The 19516-nt window shown below is 43.1% G+C and overlaps 1 protein-coding gene across 5 annotated transcripts in view; it reads left to right on the top strand.

Annotated features, from left to right (window-relative positions):
• Window positions 1–19516, top strand: part of Myo6 (myosin VI) — a 135986-nt gene that overhangs the window by 29792 nt on the left and 86678 nt on the right. The gene's annotated exons all lie outside the window — the stretch shown is intronic.

The following is a 19516-nucleotide window of genomic DNA, read 5'->3' as shown; positions in this document are numbered from 1 at the left end:
CCTTTCTTTCTCTCTTCCTTTGCTCCCTTTCTCTTGTAAACTGACAAATATTTTTTTTTTTTAAGGCATGGGATGACGATTTAACACATGGTCACAGAGTAATTAGCATCTCACCTTCTTAGACACAATTCTTTCTATGTATTGGGAAATGTTGAGTTTTCTAGTTACTTTGAAATGTATAATCATCGTGGTCTGTAGTTATCCCCTGTGTTGTGGAGTTGTCAGTACTGGTGCCTCCTGTTTAAGTGGCCTTGGGTCGTTGTTCAGTCTCTCGCTCTGTCCCACCCTTCCTAACATCTAGGCATTAGGAATCTGTTCTTTACTCCTGTGTGATCAACATCTTTGTCTAAAGACGAGTGAGAACATGCCTGATCCCGCATTGCCATAACGACAGGATCTCTCTTTCTTTCCAAGCCGTACACTTGCCCATTGTGTGAATACACCACAGGAGAAAAGTTGCACTAGCTGAACAAGGCAAGGCGCTTCTTTATGAACACATGCCAGTGTGTGTTTTTCAACCACGTTTCCTTCTTTTATCCTCCCACCTGTCTTTCTCCTGCCACACACCTTCCCTCTCTTCCCAGCTCCATATACAAGAGAACCATCAAGCTTGGACTGTGAGATTGGCATACTTCATTTACTGTGATAATCTCCAATTATATATATATTTTCCTGTAGATGACCTGATTTCATTTTTTCCTTGTGGATGAATAAAGCCCAGTGTACATTTCGTCATCAGCCCATCCACTGATGGGCACCTAGGATACTGGATAACTTGGCTATTGTGAGTATGGCAGCCATAAATGTGGGAGGGGCTGGGTTTTCCTTTGCCTACATACCCAGTATTGGAATATTGAGATCATATGGAAGTTCTGCTTAGAGTACTTAGGTTTTTTTTTTTTTTTGGATTTTTTTTTTCAAGACAGGGTTTCTTTGTATAGCCCTGGCTGTCCTGGAACTAACTCTGTAGACCAGGCTGGCCTTGAAACTCAGAAATTCACCTGCCTCTGCTTCCCAGAGTGCTGGGATTACAGGCGTTTATTCTTTGAATCTTAACATCAGCATTCGCTATTTTATTTTAGTATTTATTTTTTACTTTAGCCATACAAAGTGAGGTGAGCGAACTACTACAGGAAAACAGAGAAACCCTTCAGACATTTGTATAAAACCCAAGATTCCTCTGGATAAAACCCTCCCAAAGCAAAGCCAAAGCAGGAAAAACTAGACCAATGAAATTGCATCAAACCAAGCAGCTTTTTACATTATAGAAACCAATCACTAGAGTCAAAAGACATCCTAGAGAATGGGAGAAAATACTGGCCAACTATCATTCTTAGGGGTCTAATATCTAATATTCACCTCAACAGTGAAAAGTCAAATCATCTAATCAACAGACAAAAAGACTCAAACCGATGCTTCTCCAAAGGACACACACACGTGACTCTAAGTATATACAAAGCTCAACTCTCTCTTAGCTATAGAAGTTTGCAAATTTTTTATCTTTGTAGCTAATGTTGTTTTAGAACCTATTTTAATTGCTCTAGTTTGAATTCATAAGTGTTATGTTCTGTATGGATTTATGGAGGATTTATTATCTTTTTTTTCCTTGTAAGTCATCTATGTAACTGTTAGATGCAGTTATATGAAGTGGGGCTCAAACTTGTCTTTCTACTAAACACATACCCAGTTTTCTGGGCAGCATTTGATGACAAGTTTATGTTTCCTCATTATTGTATATTGCTTGGTTTTGTTGTTAAGGAATCAGACATTCTTATGTGTGCATCTGTTTGTTGGTCTGTCTATTTGTATATCACCAGCACTGACTTATTCTGACTGATTTATAGTTACAACTTAGCTTTCTGTCCAGTTATTCTGTAAGAATATCTTGCCAATTGTTGATCTTGTATTTCTGCATAAATTTTTGAATTTTTTTTTGTTTCTAAAAAAAAAACCAAGATCAGTTAGAATTTCAGTGGAATTTCTATGAATCTAGGAATCACTTTGGAGGATGCAAATATATGTTTAAAATTTAAAATAGTAACTTTAAAACATTTAAAGCATTTGAGAGATCCTCCTGCCTCAACCTCCAAAGTAACTGGAACCACAGGTATTTGCCACCAGGCTTTAATAAGTTAGTTAGTTGGCTGTGTATTTGTAACTTAGACATTTTACTTTGTTGGCTGTAGCCTCCAAAATGAAGCAAAAATAAAATTCAACAAGAGCAGGACTTCAGTGATGTGTTGGATGTAACATATTCAGAATTATGGACAACCGTGGTTCTGATAGTTTTGTATACCTCCACTTTTCCCTTAACATACCTTTTGATTATTCATGTCTTTGAGCATCTCAGTTAATCCTTCTGTGAAGCTCATTTTTATCCCAGGAATTTGAGAGGAAAGAGAAAGACGGACACATCTTTATGGTGGGAAACCTCTCTATACAATGTGATTGGCCCTGCCCAGTTACCCAAGCACAAACTCATTCAGCTGTTTTGTTGTTGTTATTATTATTGTTGTTTTGGTTTGTATTTTTGTTTGTCTGTTTGTTGTTAGTGAGCAGGCTGAGTGTGGAGACCCCTGCGTGCTGAGGGGCACCTTGCTATCAAGGATAGCTGACAGGCAGTACTAACAGACAAGCAGGAGGCAGCAGGACCAGGGATGGAAATTCAAAGTCTGACCACAGAAATGAAATTGAAGATTAGAAAGCTAAGTGGAGGACATTGCCAGGATGGTTAGAATAAAAAGATAAACTGGATAGTAGAAAAGAGAAAAAAAATGAGAGTATTAAATCATACACATATACCACTGACATTGAGTTATCGAATTTTCAGAGAGAACAGAAGGTATAAGATAAAAGGAATATAAAATAATATCAAGGCATTGCTCAACAGACCTGAGGCTAGCCTGGGTTACATAGTGGATCTGTCTTAAAGATTCAAGGGAGACAAACTAAACTGTGTATTACAATGGAGTAAGGAAACGACTGCTGAGCTATGTAGCCGTGGAAGTTGCAAACACCCAGGATGAAGACTGGACTCAAGGTCCTTCAAGCTTCTTAGTCTCAGGGCAGAGACACAGGCCGTGCAAAGGATGGAACCTACAGGCACAGCAGTTCAGTGTGCCACACATAGTGTGTGTCCTCAAAGTTCTGAAGAAAAATATCTTTCAGCCCCTAATAAATTGCGTGTATTTAATAAATGTGTGTATTTGTGTTCAGTCTGTCAGGTACGTATGAAGTAAGATAAGGATTCCTTTGGCCATGCAGGGACTTAAATATGTATTTTGTAGAGAGCAAGCAGTGATGGCAGGTCCTAGCAGCTCCATAGAACATCCAGGGAAGGAGGATGTCTGGTTAGACAAGTTTTAACAAAGGCTACCCTTGGATTTTTAAAAAACAAAGTATGTTTTTTTATTAACTTAATACAGAACTAGTGTGCTAATGAGGCTTTAAAAGACTCCATCAGCACGAGTAGTTCTGGGAAGGGGGTTGTTGCTGGGAACACTACTTTAATGTGAGTAATTTAATTGCAGAAACAAAGCAGGCTCCAGCATTGAATGAAAAAAAAAGTCTTCCTTTAGAAAGAGTTACTTAGTATTATAACAGGCTCTTCCAGGATGCTAACTCCTGTAAATTGAGGCCAAACTGTAGCTGAGTTGAATTTTAATTGTTAAGTAATCATTGTGTAAATAAGTCTAAGAATGGAGGAGATGTGAAACTGTAACTGAGCCTTGGGACTGCTCCGATTCAGCCTTTGAGTTTAGCCTACCTCCATAACTAAGAGCTTTAAGTAAGGTTGGTAAGGTAAGGACTCAGGTTGGACTTTGGAGTTCGTGAGAGGGAGCTGCCTTTAGGGACGTTGTGCGCAGCCATATTGGCAGCTAGAAATAAAGGCGGAGTGGCCACAGCACAGCTAGGGAAGTTTCACTGAGAATGTGCCCAAGAAAAAGCAAGGAGGCCCCTTGCTTTTGACGGTGTTTAGGGGGAATATAAGCCCTTTAATCCTCAATCCAGCTCTCCAGTTAGCTGTCACCAGGTGCCGGGGGCTGGGAAGGCAGAAGCAACCCTGGATCACACAATCAGTTTGGATATTGTATTGTGATGATTTCTGATTTCAAGAAATTACCATCTCAACAGCTTTGTGATTTGATGAAACCGTGGTGGTTTCATAAGAGCTGACTGTTATGGAGGATAGTAATAATATATACATCGTGTTTGTGTTGAGTTTTGTTCTAAAGAAGCCAGGAGTCCAGGTGGCTCGCACCACTCCTGGAAAAACCTATTGAAGAGCTTGCTTCACCTGGCTTAGAAGTGGAGGTTTATGTAAGTTACTGGAAAATAAAGCAAAACCTACCACCTCACCTAATGTTGGCCCCAAGTTTGTATTTTATCTGTTTTAGAACCTATTATTATACTTATTTCCTTAAGTGTTTCAATTCGGCACATTAAGATGAAGTGCTATGTTGAATAACAAGCGATGAGGAGTCTGATTTAAAGGATATTTAACTTTTAGCTCATTTTTAATGTGTGTGTGTGTGTGTGTGTGTATACATGCAAATGTGGGTGTCCTCTGAGGCCAGAGGCCTTCAGATCCTCCTGAAACTGGAGGAACAGGAAGTTGTGAGCTACCCATTTGAAGCCTCGGCAAGAGCAGCATGAACTGAGCTATCTCTCCATGCCCCCTGAAGGAATGTTCTAATCCAATAGCTGACACCAGGCTTCAGAGGGGCTCTAGGTACTGTGTCCTGGAATCGAGAACTGAGCAGAGCCACAATTGTAACAGAAGCAAAGACAGTCGATTTAGGAAACAGCATACTTGGGAGGGAGCAAGCCAGAGGGCAGAAGGTTAGCTATGCAGGGCCCTCCTCAGAGGATTGGTGCTCTTTGACTCATTCGCTTAGTGTGGGTGTTATGTGAGCCTTTTCCTGGGAAACAGGACACACACTCACCCACCCCTCCACACACACTCCTACGCATCCCAATAAGGAACTCATGCCGGACAAAAATAGCCATTCTGCCCACATCTAACTAGTGAACCAATGAGGCTTTATCTGTTTTGCTTTCAGGCATATATGTAAGGGGTTGCTCACAGTCGCACGGACAACTCAACATACACCTTCAGCAACAGAAAGCTCGCATCAGCATGCAACCCCGGAGGGAGTCTCTGCATGACAGCTCTGAGTCTCTCCTCCAGGCCCCCCATACACTTGATTCAATCCTTCAGGCTCTTCTGTGGAGCTGAGAGGTGATGATCATCTTCTGTAATCGCTTTAATGCTGAAGTGGAGCACAGCCCCCTCTGAGGAGGCTCCTCCTGGCCTGTCTAGTAGCTGGAAAGGAGGAAGATCCGTTTCCCTAACAGGAACTGGTTGGAATCACAGTAGCACCAAGAGCTTGTTTCTGAATTACCTCTGGATGTGTTGACCCCCGAAACATCATTTCTCTGTGAGCCTTAGGTGTGTCCCCTAGCATTGCTGTCACCATGTCCAGCGCCATCAGGTCTTGTATGATAGCTCCCCTCATCATTTTAAGTTTAAGAGTGAGATCCTTTGCTCTATTGAAAGGATCACTGGTGGCCCCGCACTGAGAAGGTGGCAAAACACCAAAGAACAAGTCCAAAAAGGAATTAACGAGACACTGGACTAAACACAGTTTGAGGCTGTAATAATCTAGCATATGTTATAACAACGGCGCAGAAGAATAAAAACCTAAAGTCCTGTTAGGTTTATGAATAGGACTTGTCTTTATAGTTAAGAACTTCACAGCCAGCACTTGGGAGGCAGAGACAGGTCTGAGTTCGAGGCTAGCCTGGTCTACAGAGTGAGTTCCTTGACAGCCAGGGCTACACAGAGAAACCCTGTCTCGAAAAAAACAAAAAAACAAAAAGAACTCCACTTTTTTTTGTTTCTTTTTTTGTTTTTTTTGTTTTTTTCGAGACAGGGTTTCTCTGTGTAGCCCTGGCTGTCCTGGAACTCACTCTGTAGACCAGGCTGGCCTCGAACTCAGAAATCTGCCTGCCTCTGCCTCCCAGAGTGCTGGGATTACAGGCGTGCACCACCACCGCCCGGCAAACTCCACTTTTCTTGTTTAAAGATTTTGAAGTCTTAAAAAAATGTGTATGTGCATGCCAAATGCATGCAGGTGCCAAGGGTGGCCAGAGGAGGACCTCAGAGTCCCTGGGGCTGGAGTGACAGGGGGCTGGTTTTGAGCCCTTGAGATCAGTGCTGGGAACTGAACTAGGCTCCTCTGCAGGAGCAGCACATGCTTTTAACCAGAGTTATCGCTCCAGCTCCTTTGAGGTCTGTGAAAGCCAGCAGCTGTGAACAGCCTCGTCTCTAAGATGTTCTTGTGGTTGTGGCAGAGCTCATAACCTAGGGAATAGTCCCCCGGGTTCTTTCTATCTGCATGAGATTGCCATTTATACACCTTTACAAAAAGGCCAGCAAACATCGCTGAGCGATGAGCGAAGTCTGCCCTTTTCTCTGAATGTGCCTGTCTTTTATGCTAGGTTTTGGAAAGTTGGTGGCTGAGTTCTACCTCCTGAGTCATCGTGGAGAGAGAACAAATAGGCCTTCAACAAATTCACCTCTTGAATTGTGGCACTTTCTTTTTCTTAACTTGTTTAGGTATAAGTGACTAGAACTAAACAGTTGATGTCTGTCTTTTGCAGGGCCATAAGCCATGAAGTCCTTTCACATTTTTTTTTAAAAAAAGATTCATTTATTGTTATTTGTAAGTACACTGTAGCTGTCTTCAGACACACCGGGAGAGGGCATTAGATCTCATTACGGATGGTTGTGAGCCACGATGTGGTTGGTGGGGTTTGAACTGAGGACCTTCGGAAGAGCAGTTAGTGCTATTAACCACTGAGTCATCTCTCCAATCCCTTTCAAGTTATTTTAATGGACCTGCTTTGTACAACAGTGTCTTAGTTCCCTTGTGCCCCAGCCATTTTCAGTCAGTCTGGACCTCCATGGGTGGCCTGCTCCTGTGGAAGAGGCTTATGTTTAACTGTGGGCCCACTCGGCACAGTCACTTTCAGAGTTTTGGGTGGTTTCAACCCTCATTTAGGTAGATTTCCTCTTTGTAGAAGTCATAAGGTCCTGTTATGAATTCATGAAATTCTTAGACAAATGGATAGAACTGGAGAACATCATCCTAAGTGAGGTAACCCACTCTCAAAAGAACAGTTATGGTATGCACTCACTGATAAATGGATATTAACCTAGAAGCCTGGAATACCCAAGGCACAATTCACATATCAAATGATGCCCAAGAAGAAGGAAGGAGTGGCCCCTGGTCCTGGAAAGGCTCAGTGCAACAGTGTAGGGGAATACCAGGACAGGGAAGTGGGAAGGGGTGATTGGGGAACAGGGGGAGGGAAGAGGGCTTATGGGACTTTCGGGGAGGGGGGATCCAGGAAAGGGGAAATCACTTGAAATGTAAATAAAGAATATATCCAATAAAAATAAATAAATAAATAAATAAATAAATAAATAAATAAATAAAGAAAGAAAGAAAGAAAGAAAGAAAGAAAGAAAGACTATTTCCAGGTGATTCTAGGCTGTGTCAAGTTGACAGTTAAATCAGCTATCATACAGAAAAGATACAGATAAGTTATTGTCTTACATGGATTGTAAAAGAACCGGAATCTAAGTTATATTTGTGATAGAGTGAAGCATATTAGCACCTACCTATGTGATATATTTTCTGTGTGTTGATCTGGAAGCAAGAACATGGCTCTAAAATGATCACTTCTTGATTCTATTGTCCCATTTTTTTTACAGTTATATTTTAGATGTTTTTATCTTAGGTAGACATAGCTAAGATAAAAGACCTTGAAAATCTGTCTGGAGAGGTAGTAGGGGTGTGTGTATGCATGTGGGTACAGCTGAGATCATAGGCAGAAAGGCAATAGCTTCTACATATAATGCCACCACCGTGAGTTAAAATCCCCCCGTAGATGTTTGCATCCACATATACAAGGCTCTAGTGTAAATTAAGCGTGCCAAGAATAGTAACTTAGCTTACAAAGTTTAAAAGTGAAATAAGTAGCCACAGAATTTGCTGCCCCATTATTTTTTAGACATTCTGAGGGAAGATTGAGTTTTGCCCCATGCTGTTTTAGAGACAGACAAAATGACACAATAACAGATACACAAAAGCAATTATCATGAGCACACATTATAGAATTACTTTGAGTGTCCTCAGTGGAAACAAAGTAGGAACTTCACATGTGTAGGGGAGTGAAATGGGTAGGAGATAAAGTTTATTCTGTTTCTTTCCCTGTTGGAGATATGTAACAGAGGGCAGCTAGCCTAGGTCAGCTTTACCTTCCAGAGGCTTCAACTCGCCTGCTGACAACAGGGCAGGATTTTCCTTTCTTCCTTGAGCAACTGCTTTGATCTTATCATCAGAGGTTCCTTTCTCTCATAAATATTTAATTGCATTTATTTATTATTTGTGTGAGGGGACAGGGAGGTGCCCATGTGGTGTGGTGCACTGTGGAAGTCAGAGACAGCTTTGGGGGGGGGGCTGTGGGGGGAATGTTGTCTCCTATGATGTGGGTCTCAGGGATTGAACTCAGGTTATCAGGCCTGGCAGCAAATGCCTCTTCTGCAAATGTAAGTCTTTCTTGTTTTGAGGATGCTCACTAGCTTCAGCCTGCATCTGTGGGTCTCTGCTGAAGTGTTATAACCCGACATACGGCACAGACCACCTTTCCATGGCAGAGCTCTGGAGTGGATGCACTGCTGTGTGTTTAGGGAACAGCCAAGAGCATCATGGGTAAGCCCAACATGAGTAGCAGCAGTGGACATCAGAGGGGTTGGAAACCAGTGGGATCACGTGTGAGAGGTTTGTCAGCCTCGGCAGAGTAAGGCTTTGACGTGAGTAGCACTATGGATGCTGTAAACCCAAAATGTGACATCACTCAGGTGATGAAGGAGTCAAGTTGACCGATGTCCTTAGAGCTGACATGAATAGGAAAGGGAGGAAGAAGGAACCCCTGAGAACCATTTTTATAATTTGAGTCTCTATGGACCAGAGCCTGGTAGGAGTTGGTTACAGAGATTAAGTCAGATTCTGGATCAGATTGGAAGACAGAGGCAACAGGGTTGGCTCCAAGACTGGCTATAGACTGTGCAGGTGGAAGCCAAAGATGACTGTGGCTTTTCTGGCATGTGCCGCTGTGAGGCTGAAGCTGTCATTTTATGAGAAGAGGAGGACTGGGAGGAGAACAGATTCAAAGGAAGACAGAAGTCAGGGTGTAGTAGAGTGAGTTAGAGATGGCTGCTCTAGGAAGTCAGGGTGTAGTAGAGTGAGTTAGAGACAGCTGTTCGAGAAAGTCAGGGTGTAGTAGGGTGAATTAGAGACAGCTGTTGTCTAGTATTGATGTAGATAAGTCTGTGCATTATAGTTCATAGGAGAGGAGTCTTTTGGCTAGAAACTTGGGCATTAGTAATGCATTAAAATTATTTTTTATTTTATTCATGTATATGCATACAGGAGTTTATGTACTAAATGTAAATGAGTATGTGTACTAAATGTAAATATTACTACTCAGAGGTCAGAACGGGCACTGGAGTCCTGGAACTACAGTTTAGGTGCTGGAAATGGGACCTATGTCTTCTGCAAGAGCAAGTACTCTCAGCCATCTCCCCAGCCCCATTATTAGATTGCCATTACTGATCAGAAGGTTCAACATTTTCAGACAAGGTGAGACGTTTAAAGCAAGAAAATGAGAATGGGTGGAGAAAAAGTCCCAAGATTTCAATCCTAATGATTTCTGACTCTAGCAGGTCAGGAAAACCAGGCAGAGGTAAGGAATGAAGAAAGATGTTGGCCAAAGGAGACAAATAGGAGCTGAAGTAGAGTAAGAACCATACAGGCAAATAAGTGAGCCCTTGCTTCAAGGAGCAGAGTATCCCGTTTGTCAGGGAATGCTTCGTGTTCATGAACTTGAAGATGGAAACTTGACCGTGTGATTTAGTGAAGGTCACTGGTTCTCTGGAGGCATTGAGATGTTCACTGGACAGGAATGGGTTTTCGAGAAGTTGAGCAGTGAGAAAACGGGGGCAGTGAGTGGCATAGAAGGTTATGGAATAGCTCGATAGTAACAGGGAAAACTGTCCTATGATGCTGGGCAAGAGGAAAGGAGGAGGCAAATGGAGAAGGAGAACGGAGACAGTGAGATTGCATAAGATTGACTGGTATTAATGGGGTTTCCATTTGTGACTGGGAAGGGGTAGGATAGATGGAGTGAATGAAGAGACAGGGCCTTAGATTGACCTCTTAGGATGCTTTGTAATAAAAGAGAAGTTCGAATATATGGGCCCACATCCATGTTAATGAGTATACAGAGTTATGAGAGTGTGAGGACTATTTAACTATTTTTAAAATAGAAAATTTGCATGTTTAGGACTGGCTTGATATGTATTGCTTTCAATGCATGTTACATAATGGAGTTACAAATAATTCAAATGACCTCTAAATAGAAATTTGGAAAGATAGTTTAAGTTTCTCCTCCTGTACAGTATCTGAACATATTTGTAATATGGTGACATGATATATACATACACACAATATATATATATATATTATATATATATCTTATATATATGATATACGTTATTGTTACACACACATAAATGTTCTTCATTCTTTTTATTTTATGTAGGCAATAGGAACTAGAAGTTCTCTTCTCCAAGGCAGGTGATACAGTTTCTGACCTTCCCCGGTCTTTTTTTGCCTTAGATCTGACTAGGAAGAGTTTCTCTGGCTTATTCTGCCATACAGCAGTGAGACCCTCCTTGCCCAGGGTATCCTGCCCTGTACCCCGCAAGAAGGACTGTTGCACAAGAGGTCAGAGTGAAGGCTGCGGCAAGCTGGCCCTGCTGAGTTCCTCCAGCTAATGTCTTACCTTTGGGCCACATCCTTTAGTCTGATCATGTTTTAATTGACTGTCCTGTTGCAGTGACTCTGACATTAATTAGGTTTCCTTGCAAGCCCACCTGATGTGCCATTTTATCTGAATCTCCCACTCTCCCCATCTGACTGTGGTACATGTTTGTATTCAGGTGTGCTTATTTATGTGATGGTCGGAGGTCAACACCAGATGTCTTTTTCTATCTTGATTCACCTTTATTTTTAATTAATTAATTAATTGGTGACAGAATTTGTCATTGAACCTGGGACTTTCCGGTTTGGCCAGTGAGCTCCAGGGATCTGCCTGCTTCCTACATTCTAGCCCCAGAGCTGGGGATACACATGCGCACCTCCACCTTAAGCTTTTCTATGGGTCCTGGGAATTCAATCCCAGTTCATCCTGGAGCAGCAGGCCCTTAACCCTCAGAGCTATTTCCTCAGCCCCTTTCATATGTCATATAAGTTGTCATGTATAAATCAGTGTTCCCCTGAGTTATGTGAGCTGCTTCAGCAAATAATTGAACATGAGGGTGCTTCTGGGAACTCCAGTTTACAGGCAGAATGTTGGGAACACTGTCTCAACAATCTAGGACACATGGCATCTAAAGTGTCCATGCTATGCCACACGACTCTAGGCAGGCAGGGTCAGATGTAAAGGGAACTAGTGGCTACCCAGCTGCTGTCCACTGCTACAGCATCGATAGCCTCGCTGGCTAGTAGTGTGAAGTCCCTGCACCTTTTTAGGTCACTGGAGTCTTTTGTGTGATGGAAGAATAGAGGAGAAAAACAAGTGTAACCATTGCCACTGATGGAGTCAGTGAATCCAGAGGCAGAGTGACTGGGAAAGAAAGAACTTTATTGACAGCAAGCTGGCTGTTGGGAGATAGCAGGCTCTTGTTTTCCAGCGACCATCTTCCCCTTTGCCCTGAGGGATATTGTTTTATAGGGACTTTCAGGGGTTTGGGTTCCAGACAGATGGGTTGCCTCAGTTATCCACTGTCCCTAAATAAGGCCTCTGGAGTGGGGCTGTGCACATTCCCTCTCGCTCACTTAGTCCCTGAGTAATGTTGTTCTCAGCATCTAAACAAGACACACACGATCAGCCTCCTGTTGGCAACAGAGGCTTGTGTCTGGTTGTGTTGGTGTTTCTGGCAGCACACTTCCCAGGTGTGACCTTCTTCCATACTTTGTGACCAGGTTCTGCTCAGAAAGAGAAAGTCTGTGTTCTTGTTCTTGTAACTGTGCAGTTAATCAGTAACAGACAGACTTAAGCAAGCACTAATCTCCACAGGTAGAGCAGGCAGAGTGAGGAGAAACTTGGAGGATTGGAACTTGGCTGAAGAGCCTTCCTGTGCTTTCTCAGGCAGTTTATGCTTTCCTGACATAACACTAGTGTATTTTTAATTGTTATGACATTGAACCAGGGAACAGTGTTGTATTACAGAAACAAATCTTTTTCAAGATAATGACATTGACCAGTGACCCAGACAGAAAACTCTCTGAAGTGAAGCCATGGAGTACAATGATCAAGAGTCGATCTTGACAAAGCTAGAGTCACTTTACAAGAGGGACCCTCAGCTGAAGAATTGACTCAATCAGATTGACCTGCGGCAAGTCTGCGAGGCATTTTCTTTCTTTTCTTTTCTTTTCTTTTCTTTTCTTTTCTTTCTTTCTTTCTTTCTTTCTTTCTTTCTTTCTTTCTTTCTTTCTTTCTTTCTTTCTTTCTTTCTTTCTTTCTTCCTTCCTTCCTTCCTTCCTTCCTTCCTTCCTTCCTTCCTTCCTTTCTTTTTTCTTTCCTTCCTTCCTTCCTTCCTTCTTTCTTTCTTTTTAAAATTAATCTATTTGTTTACTTTACATCCCAATATCAGGCCCCCCTCCCCCCCAGTACCCCCTCATGCAGATAGTCCCTCCCCACCCCCAACACCCCTCACCCTGGCATATCACATCACTGCAGTACGAGGTGTGTGTGAGCCATTTTCTTATTGCTAACTGACATAGGAGGAACTCGAACCACTGTGGGCAGTGCCACCCCTTGCACAGGTGGCTCTGGGTTGTATGAGAATGATGACTGAGAACTAAGCAGCCAACAAGCAGCATTCTTCCATGGCTCCAGCCTCTGTTCCTGCTTGAATTCCTGCTCTGATTCACTTGGAGGTGGATTGTGACCTGGCAGTGTCAGTCAAATAAATCCTGTACTTCACAAGCCGCTTTCAGTCAGAGTGTTTAATCACAGCAAGAGAAAGCAAATGATGACAGTCACTCTGCAATCAGTGGCCCTTTCTGCATATCTTTCTTAATTATCTCTGCTTGGACAAATGGCCTAAACATTCAAACCTTAATTTCTTATAAAGAGGGATAATAGCCATCTGGCATAGATTTAATAGTTAAGTGAGCTAAAGCAGCCATAGTTCTAGAAGGTTCTTTGCATGCTACCAGAGGAAAATGGTAATTGTTGATATCACCCAGTTTAAAAACCCCATGACCTCCAACAGTGACCTGCCTTCAGGATCTACTGGTGCAGTAGTGGCACACATGTCATGGGTATAACCAACCACCTTAAAACTGGATCTAAGATGCAGTATATAAGATGAGGTCCATATATGACACTGCCAAAGTTATCAAGAACCTGCGAGTAGAGAGCTTGTGGGCCTAGGGGAAAACCTAGTACTATTATTCTGCTAAAGGAATATCGCAATAGAGACTCCAAGTGACATATTGCTATACCCATAGATCAGTGCACAACCTTCATCAGGAAAACTTGGGGTAAATGGGAATTAACAGACACAGATCCACAGTTGGATAATGTGCAGAGACTGAGAGACTTTGGATCACTTGATAAGTGGAATGTTTTCATCAAATCCCTCAGGGTTCAGGGACCTATTGAGAAGAGGAGGCAGAAGCATTGTACGAGACAGAGGTGGTGAAGGACTCCAAGGAAATAGTGTCTTCCAGATACAAGAGGTCTAATGTGCATGTACACTTCTACAGAGACTGTGGCTGCACCCACCAGACCCACACAGGTTCCACTCAGACAGAATTCTAGCACTGAAAGGGAGAAGTGGAAAGTCCCACCCCCAACCAAGGAGCTATTTGAATTGATATTTGCTAGGAAAAGGAAAATAAGTCTTTTCCAATGGAGTATCACTGGGTATGTCAGCTCTACTCCAAAGCAGGCCCCTTGCTCTGGAGTAGTTGTTGGCTAACACAAAACCTCCCTCTCCTCTGTCTCTACACACTCTACATTTGAGTGCACTGGCAAGTGAGTGCACGAGAACACACACACACCACACATATACACACATATTCATATGCTGCGGGTATACTTTTGTTTTTGACTTTTTTTGTTGTGCTGTTTTTGTTTGTTTTGATTTTCATTTTTTGCTTTTGGTTTTTGTTTCATTGAGCGAGGGTGAGAGGACAGAGAGCAAGAGAAAGAGCGCGACGAGGAAGTGGAGAGGGTCTGAGAGGAGCTGAGGAGCTGAAAAGAACGACAGGATGTGTTATATGAAAGAGTTAAACGCATGTTCCAAGCATCTTAATGTAACGTCTGGGATGTGGTGGAGAGTTTGCGGTGTGTATGACTGGTCCTCTGTAATTGTGTGAATACTGGTTGTAAGGAGAAAGTTGTTTTACTTCCTGTTTCTGTCTGATGTGTGCATGAATACCCATACTCACACCCAAGTCAGGAGGGTTTAAAAATGTCTTAGTCTTATGAGTTAGGAGAGAACATTATTTTGAATCTGCTTTCAAGCCTGCTTTGTGATGACAATTCATGTAGGAGTTTATATCTAAAGTTTTGTGATCTTGTCTTTGAAAATCTGTAAGAAAAAGCATATAACTAATCTTAGCAATTTAATTTGTATAGCATTTGTAGTGACTTTTCTGTTTTTGTTTTAGTTTTTGTTTTAGTTTTTCGAGACAGGGTTTCTCTGTGTAGCTCTGGCTGTCCTGGAACTCACTCTGTAGACCAGGCTGGCTTCAAACTCAGAGATCCGCCTGCCTCTGCCTCCCAAGTGCTGGGGTTAAAGGCATGCACCATCACTGCCCGACTATAGTGACTTTTCTAATAGTGCCAGTTAGCCTTGGTTGCTAGCTCTGTGCATGCAGTGGTCATGGGCATAACTTGAGACATTAAGTGACATACTACAGGACCTCAGTGGTCAGCCACCAGGACCAGCACATACTGCTGTCAGCCAGACCTGTAAGAAGGGTGTTGGAGATCTCTTTTTATGTCTCACACTGAAAAACAGTTGGCTTCTGTATTTCCCATCATAATCTAAACCTACAACAGTAGCTCACACATAGTGGGTATTTAGTAACTATGAATACATGAATATCAGTTCAAATTGTTTATTCAACTAATGTCAGTTTTTGAGCTTGTTAATCTTTAGATGTCTTCTTATTTCTTTGTCCTTATTTGGACTTAGTAGTATTTTCTATCTATAACTTTAGAAAACCACCATGTTCATGGTAAATGTCAATGTTAATGTTTAATTAATACATGATACTATATGACAATAATAAAACAACACCCATAATTCCCACAACTAACTGAAGAAGAATAACCTGAAGTATTTTTTTTTCCGGCAGGCATTTTCAGAGGTATTTTAATATAATAGTAAAGGGAATCTTGCTGGAGAGTGCTAAGAAGGTTTGGTGTACAAATAATCTCTCGGGGGGCAGGAATGGCTGCTGGAAGATAGTGTTAGGTGCACGCAACAGGCTCCAGCCACGGCCAACCATTAGCCAGTGCCCAGTTTTCTCACGTTGTCTGGGCACCAGGAAGCTATAGCCCAGGGGGACACTGATCCAGGCGAGAGAAGCTGCCAGTGGAAAGCCGTGTGCCAAAGGTGCGCGCCAGGGGCTTCCAGATAACGGAGTAATCTCTTCAAATGGCAAATTTGATACCTCTGTCCTCCCTTCACGTCCCCCACTTAAGGTCTGCTACCACAGGGGTTCACCCCCTTTATCCTTCTCTCCCACTAGTTGTCTTCCTGTCAGACAGCAAGTCCCCGAGGCTGCCGTCCTCTTCGTTCACTCTTCTATTCCGAGTGCCCAGTTATTTATGACACATAGTAGGTGCTTAAAGAACCAGCAACACGACAGCGTAAGCAGGCCTAGGGATTTCTGCTTGTTCTGCTTAATGCTTCTTTCTTCCTTTTTAGTTACTCTGTTCTTTGAACCGACCTCAAAAATACTTGTAGCTGCTGCTTAAGTGTAATGTCTAGCCGAGCAGGCACGAGGAGGCACTGTCAGACCTCACAACTCCACGTTTAGGGGTCCTCTTGAAGGTGCTGGTGATACGGCTGGCTCACATTTTGTAGAATGAACCTGCCCACTCTGCACACGGCACAGGGACACTGTCGGCATCCTCTCTGGTCCAGAGGAAACCGAGTATAGAAGGGTTCCTGTTTATCACGCCTAACCTCCCGGAAGGAAGCTCGGAAGCTCGCCTCCTGGCCTTGCCATTTTCGCCTTTCAACACCAGGTGAAGGCCCGCCCCTTGGGCAGGTCAGGAGTGCCTCCTGCAGATTACTCAGTGCTTCTGTAGAGTGCTGCTACTGGCTCTGGCGGGTACTTAGTCACCAAATGCAGCTCAGACTAGAGCACAGTGTTAGGACATCTACCTAGTGTGTGGCCCTAGCTTTGAACCCAGCATGGTCTGCATAGATAAGCAATCAGTTGTCAGATGAGCAGTAAAAATGAGGTACTTTTCAGTTAATGAGGGTGTCTGCCAGCAGTGACTGTGGGAATGTTGACGACCAAACTTCCATGAGGAATCCCAGCAGAGCTCACTGACTTCCTGCCCACTCAGTAGTTCAGCAGCCCGTCTTCTACCGTCTTCCATAGAGCTTACAGTATCTAGGGTGGCAGCACTGGGAATTGAGGCTACCCTTTAAAGGGTCACTTTATAGGGTAGGGACTTTTATCTGTTTATTTTTTATTTTATTGAGAAAGGTCTCAGTTTGTAGCCTAGGCTGGATTTGAGTTTGTGGTGATTGCCCTGCCTCAGTCTCTGAGTGCTGGGATTGTAGAGATGAGCTACTGTGTCTGGTTTACAATTCCTTAAGGTGCTCTGCTTATGTAAACATGCTTAGTAAGAGTGGGGGTTGGCAGGAAGGGTGCTTTCACCCTTCAGAAACTCAGGTCTCACCTTCTTCCACTATGTGGGGTCTGGGAATTGGGAGTTGAATGAACTCTAACAGTCAGGTTTGGTAGCAAACACTTTTACTTACTGAGCTGTCTCACCAGCCCTGAAAGATGTTTCTAGGAATCCCTTCACTGTAGATTTAGGGCTATGATGAAGAAACAAGGTTAAATATGGGCTGTGAACTCAGGATTCCATCATCACTGCAAAGTTGCAGCACGGTTAAAATTGAGAAAGTGATTTGAACAGTTCAATTTACCATTCCATTTTTGGATTGAGGGTGGAGGGTGGCCTTTACTGTGTGACTTTGTTGTTTTATGAATTTTTTTAAAAGGATAATTATTCCTAAATGATCACTAGTGTCCATTGTGCCATTTGTCTTTGTGTATAGAACGTTGCCTTCAAATGATTAGTGGTTTCATTGAGAGGATGTGGGGAAGGGTGGGAAGGGTGGCTATCATCTATTAGAATGGTGATCTCAGTTTTATGTCACTTGATCCCCTCAGCAATTCTATAAGGTAAGTGATACTATCCCACCACAGAGATAAGGGTAAAGACAAGATCAGGGAGGCAACCTGTTTAGAGCAGTCAGAGTTTCAGGCCTTGGTTTTAAGAGAATTCAACTCTTTCTAGTCTCCCATCTCCTTTTACTCTCCTGGATGGCATGAGCAGTTAGTTCATTCACGCACCAGTGACTGTCAAGTTGTGTATATCAGGCTGGGCCTTAGGATCGAGCAGTCAATGGTCTGTGCCCTGATGGAATTACAGTGGCACAATGAGATGTGTGCTTTAGAGGGATTAGCCCTGTCCTGAGGACTGGCAAGAGTAAAAGCAGGTATAAACATGCACTGTAGAAGCCTAGGTAAAAGCAGTGTTAGTTTGGACTGAGGGAACTGAGGAGATGCAGAAGAGTAGATGGATCGGAGATGCCTGTGGGACAGAGGGTTGGTATAATTGAAGGTGATGAGACTTTTGAAGGTGCTAGAAGAATTGAGGATGACTTCAGGTGTGATTTGGATTGCGCGTTGTTACCCTTACTAATTTGTGGGAGAACAAGGCAGGATGCAGAGCAGAATTATGATGACAGTAATGTATGTGTTAGCTTCGTTAGGTTCCACTAGGCTGGTAAAAACCTGAGAATTCCATGGGGAGCTGGGACGGTGAGAGACCGTTGAGTATAAATGGTGTACGAAGCCACAGGAGCTTCTATCATCTGAGAAAGCAGGCATGAGCATAGGCAGCAAAAGCCAACGGCACTGTTACGGATTCACCTTCTACAGGGGATCTTCGTCTTATTTGTTAAGTTAGAAATAGACACAAACGTACTAGCCTTTCCTACATAGGGAAAGTAGCTCATCCTATAGCCCTGCATAGAAAATATTAACCACCATGCATCCTGCAAAATGCTAATACCATAGTAGCTTTCAACTGGACTATGTGTCTCTGTGTGACTCTTAGGAACTATATCTAAGAGTCCACATGAGGATTTTCGATGAAGCTCCCAGACACACAAGCAGGTCAGTGTGGCCCCTGCTCTTTAGATATAGGTGAACAGTGAAGGAATTGGGTCCCCATTGTGATACTGAAAGGAGGACATTAGGTTTGACTAGCTTGCAAATGGAATCACACATCAGTCTTATAGACACTTCTTAAAACAAAGCATTTTGGATAGCTTGAGCCCTTTGGGTTACCCAGTAGACAAAATTATAAATATTAACATCTCAGGAAGCCAAGAGCGAAGGAAGCCTCCCTCCTAGAAACAGTTGAAAATGGGATCTCCCCAGTGGGCGCTACCTGGAAACCATTCAAATGCATGACAGCAGGTAAACAGCCAGTAGACCCACACACAGCGGTACGGTTGACTGTGCTGACTATAAAATGCTTTTTTAAATGAAGGAAGCCAGACACCAAAGAACACAGACTGTATGATCTCATTTATATGAAGTTCAAGAGCAGAAAAAACTGAGGACAGTGGAGATGATGCCCGGGCAGAGGGAGGCGTGGGAACTGCAGGGGCACCGAGATGCTCTGTGAACCGAGGACGGTGCTTCTGAGGCAGCGCATTCATCTGTCCCAGCTCATTAACTCGCATACTTAGATCTGTTCACTTCACTGTGAGTTTCGAATCAGGAGCAAAATAAGAAAATGAAAACATATGCCGAGCAGTTGCGTGGGAATAAGCCTGGGGAATACATGCCTGCTGTCCCGGGCTCGGGACTCACAGGAAGCCCCCAACCCTCACTTTTACACACTTCGATCTGTGCACCATAAATATCTATTCCGACAAGACTATTGAGCAAGTCAGATCGCTTGAGGTAGTGTTCTAAATTACCTTAGGAGGACTGGTATGAGCCGTGCTTCCATTCCCACACTGGACTCTTGTTTACTCAAGGCTGAAGCAGGGAGCTCACAGGACGTAACCTGAGTGTGGAGCAGCCTCAGCCTT

Source organism: Apodemus sylvaticus, chromosome 7 (genome assembly GCF_947179515.1).
Source record: "Apodemus sylvaticus chromosome 7, mApoSyl1.1, whole genome shotgun sequence".
NCBI lineage: Eukaryota > Metazoa > Chordata > Mammalia > Rodentia > Muridae > Apodemus > Apodemus sylvaticus.
The sequence above is the reverse complement of the archived record's forward strand: the minus strand, read 5'-3'. Positions and strand labels throughout refer to the sequence as shown.